Consider the following 4969-nt stretch of genomic DNA (forward strand, 5'->3'; position numbering starts at 1 on the left):
ATTCTGTTTTACTTTCAGAAATTTTCCTGGCAGACTGAAGGTTAATCAGCACATCAGATAGCACTGCACACAGCCACTGCTATTGAGCTAGTTTGAATACTCTTTAGGTATTCAAACCTGGGGAGAGTCCGAGAGCAACAGAAAGGAGTGGTACGAATGATGGCATTAGCAGAGAGACTAATGATGATGAATGAGATGAATGGGCCCTGGTCCTGAAATTAAGGCAGTTCCTTTCACTGGTTTTAACATTTTAGCAGCAGTTTTTATAGTTGTAACAGCAGAAGAGAGAGAGTGCAGCTGCTGGTTATTAATTATACATCTGTGACCCTAATTCTACAGTGGTATTTTAACTATACAAGCTGTACTGTTGCAGATGGCGTGCTGGAGATGGAAAGGAGGCACAGCGACAGAACAGCAAAACTGTAGGGAGGATCTGAGGCAGACCCATGTTCAAGCCATGCTTATTGTCATTTGGATGTCATATACTGTAGGCTTAGGGCAGATGGGGGTTGGGGTCATCCAAGTGGGAAAACTGGGAAGTCAACCAGTGCTGTGGGATCGCATCTTTCAGCTTCTGGTCTAATTTTAGCTGGCTTAATAATCTGTTTTATGTCTTAACTGAAGCAGTCTTGGAGGTACAGTGGATTTCCTGTTCTCAAAAACCACTGAACTTCCAAAACAGTCCTTTGTTTGGAAAGAGCCTGGCCTGCATTTGGAGCTCATGTCTTGCCTCAGTGATATGAATTTAGGCCAGTGTGGGCTGAGAAGCTTTTATCTTAAGACAGACACACACTGTGAATGCACAGAGAGGCATAAAGTTTGAGGATGTACATTTTAATTGTGTATAATTCTACAGGGACAAGGCTTGCCTTCATGAAAGTGAAACTCTCTGCAAAATAATACTTAATGAATAAAAAACTTCACTTTTATTGCACAATATTTCTATCATTGATGTAGACATCTGTTTTTGAGTTATAATGCAATATGGCAGTTAGGAATAAAATCCTGAAGAACTGGATTTAAAAGGCAAAGAATATTAATGGAAGCACCATGAATTAGAACAGTGTGGGGTGTGGCATTTCCCTGCTCCGTGGATGCGTGTGTGTACATACACGGAACATGCACTACGTTCAGAGAATTGTGTGCCCTTGTGTCCCTGTTGTAGTCACAGACAATAGCTCTCTCAATGTCTGTACATGACTCCTCCCGGATAAACTCCTCCTCACTTTCTCCCGTTGCCTCGTTCTTTCTTTAATGTTTAATCATGCCAGTGTCAGTTATGTTATTCTAGTGTACTGTAGCACAGTAAGTCTCACTCTCTTCACTCCATGTTGGTTTTGTACTCTGATTGCAGCTAATTTACTCTTGTATAAAAGATGAAGAAACGTGAAAACTATATATGCAGTTGTTTCCCTCAGAAGCACATCAAAGACCCTGGAGCATCTCTGTCTGTCTGTGTGGTTTATTTTTGTCAGTTGCTGTGACCTGGATACAACTAAGATGCATAGCAGTATGAAAAATCAACAAAGAACGACCTTCTTTTCTACCTGTGTGTCCGTATGCTTACTATCTTTACATAGTGTAATACACTTATGACCCATTCCCAGACGGTTCTCATGGTGAGACCTGAGATAATGTCAACTCTGTTTAAGCTCCCAGACCTGTTCTGTATCTCCCTCACTTTCTCTCTCTCACACACTTGTTCCTCCCTTAGCTCCCGTCCTCAGCTTCCTGTGTCTGTTGTGTTCTTTCATCCTGACAGGTGTTTTAATATTTCATCTTTTTTATGAGGAATCTGGGTGAGAATCCAATAATGACCACTAGATGGAGCCATATCGCAGAATAAGCCAACAAACATGAACCAGCAATATTAACCAGTGAACATCAGATACTCATTATCCATAACTTCCTCCTTCCTTTTAAAATATCTGTTGTACTGCTCTCCACTGAGCCCAGACATTATTCACTGCAACTAGTTTTACCTTTACTGACATAGGCGTTCATATAGAAGATATCCTCTGCTGCATAGGAAGTAATGGATTTGCGGATGCAGAAACCACAGTTTGTTTAAGATAAGCAGAAGAATGTTAATGAAATGTAATAAAACAGATTATCAAGTAATTTACATTAGGTTGTTTGTTATTCTAGTACTGACATATGAGTGCTAAAATAATTCATTCATCATAAAGGTACAGAAGAGAATTAGGGCCACTGTACAAAATTTGTCTCAGGTCTGACGTTTTTCTCAAAATTCAGTTTTTAATCTCAGAATTCCGACTTTAAACTCAGAATTCAGATTTTACAGTCGGTATTCTGAGAAAAAATAGCACATTTCTAAGTTTTAAGTCGTAACTCAGAGTAAATTTTGTACAGCGGTCCTAATACTCTTTCATATAAAGGTGTTGCCGAGAAAAATCAAAAAGCATTCATCAGTTAATACAAAAATGGGAATAAATCCCTCAAGACAAGTGTATTATCAAAATGTTTGTCTTGAGGAATTTATTCCTGTCTTTGTATTATGTGTTCAGGGGACAAGTTTTTTGAAGAGAACTTCTGTGCCTATTGGGGATTTGTTGTTTGACAGTGTATGGCTCGTATCTGTGGTTTTCTATGGACTTTGTTTTGAAACAAAGCATATGTGGCTTATCTTGAGATAGAAAGGAATTAAGATGCACATTGCACACATAGCTTTACTACAAAAACCTGTGTGACTGGAATATGATATCTTTAAAGTCATTTGAGTCTAGACATATGACAAGGAGCAACTGTAAATACTGAGGCTGAGGTTTTTTTGCATTGCAAGTTTTCTGTTTGACATTAGCTTAAATGCTGATTGAGACCAGACTCTTTTTTTTTAATAGCAATTGCACTTCATAGTATGAAAGTGTTGGACAGACAACATTCTGATGACACTTTTATTTGACTCAAAATGGCTCCTGTCAGGATCCACCCAGTCTATGTTTCAGTCTGGATCAGTAGTGGACAGACAGACCATCATTGGCTCCCCAGAGCCATGTCTAAAAATAACCACAACAAATTTAATTCAAGTCCACCCTTATATTTCTAAGATACCTCATTGTGGGCCAGAGTGTTCAGGGGTAATGTCGACCTGATGGTCAGGCCGGCTGTTATTGTGCAGGACATTGTAATCAGAGACAAACAGTCAGTGATAGTTGAGAAGCTTCTCTAATTCCCCCTCATTGTGCTCACATACATAATCTCCTCCAATATCACATTACTTCTGTTGAGGCTCACCGATATATGTTTCCTTGCTGAGTTATTAGCTCAAAACTACACATGCTGCCATCAGTCCACATGTAACTGATGGCTGACATTAAATGCACATAATAAGTGTGTGGTGTAATGTGTTTATATATCTTCCATACTAGTCTCTACTGGGATGCCAACTGTAGAATCACATATGGGATTATGTGCAGCGTGTGTGGGTTTTGCCACTCTTGCTCTGTGTGCTATTTGTGGGTTCGGTGTATTACATAAGAGCTGATTTTTTTTTTTTTTTTTTTTTGCTTCTGCTTGTTGGTCTGTGGTTAGTCAGTCTGAAACAGTCCCGCTCTAAAGACACCTATTTCCTGTGTGCTTGTGTGTGCTCAGAAGTGCGTTTACAGCTTTAAGGTGTGGCAGTGTAAACGTTTTGTGCAACACAAGATGTCCATTACTGGGACCGAGTGTGCCATCTGAGGGGCTTTGCTGAGTTCGGTAGATTTTGTCCCCTGAAAGAAACACAGGTTTGTCCTCTCAGCTGCCTTGACTGACAGACAGGAAAAGGAGATAATGTCAGCAATGTTAAAGACACTCCAGCAATTGTTTAAGATTTCAGTCTTGACCAAAACTCACTTTCTTTCCTTTTTGATCATCATTCTCATGTTTGTTTCTCTCTCCCCCATTTTAATTAACGTTGCTTTCCACCTGCCAGCCCTATAATTTGCTCCATTTGTTTGTCCAGCTCAAATTGAACAGAGCGTCTTTCTCTGGGTTCATCAGTGTGTGACATTATGGATTTTCTCATCTATCTGCCTGCATGTCTCTGTGGACCAGCTCAGTGTCATCACTGTCAGAGCTTCTGTCCTTCCCTTTGTGTGTTTCACACATGAGCAGTAGACAGCAGAACAAGTACCTCAATGTACAAATGAAAAGAAAGGCTTCCATGCTGCTGCCTTTTTCTTAAAATTGTTTTTCACAGGGGCTGAACCATCCTCCTGTAACTAGATTAGTTATGGTCTATGTTATTTCAAAGAACATCTGGCCATGCATCTGTGTCTGCATGTTTTACTGTGTGAGCCAGATGTATAAATGTGAAAGCTTGGGCTTAGTTACATAAGCCATCCACAAACAGCCTCAGAGGCATGTGTGTGAGAGTGTGTGTGAACAGTGGGAGCATTTTCCAAATGACTTCTCTGTTAGTCTGATGGGTATGCACATCATTAATGTTGCAACTGGGTTCTCTTTATTGATTTATTTGCTGTCTGTCTTGATTTGTTCAGTGAACAATGGATCCTGTGTAAGGTTGGTCACACATTAAAGGATTAATAGCTAACTTCTCAGTTTGTAAATTATCTGGGTAGATATAACAAACATGTTTTAGAGGATGAATATATCTGGATAGCTTCTAGTTTTAAGGATGCTGTCATTTTATTTAAACAAGCTTCACTGGAAGACATCATTTCAGAAATCTAGGATATTGCAGTGAGGTCAGAATTCACCATGAGCCTTATTTTAGGACCATCATTTCCTTACATCTGTGAAATCTCCTCTTTCTTGGGAACACAAACATCTGGTTGTCTGCCTGTCCCAAAGACCCAGACTCTTCTGTGCCACTTAAAACAGAAAGCTTTGCCTCTCCCGTCTCTTCAGGGAGGGGAAAGGCAAACTCCTGAGAGCAAGTGAACGAGTTAACACGCATGCAGGAGCCGATGTCTGTGAACCAGCTGATCACCCCCCCCCCCCCCAC

This window comes from Monopterus albus, unplaced genomic scaffold (assembly GCF_001952655.1).
Source record: "Monopterus albus unplaced genomic scaffold, M_albus_1.0 scaffold23.1, whole genome shotgun sequence".
NCBI classification, from domain to species: Eukaryota; Metazoa; Chordata; class Actinopteri; order Synbranchiformes; family Synbranchidae; genus Monopterus; species Monopterus albus.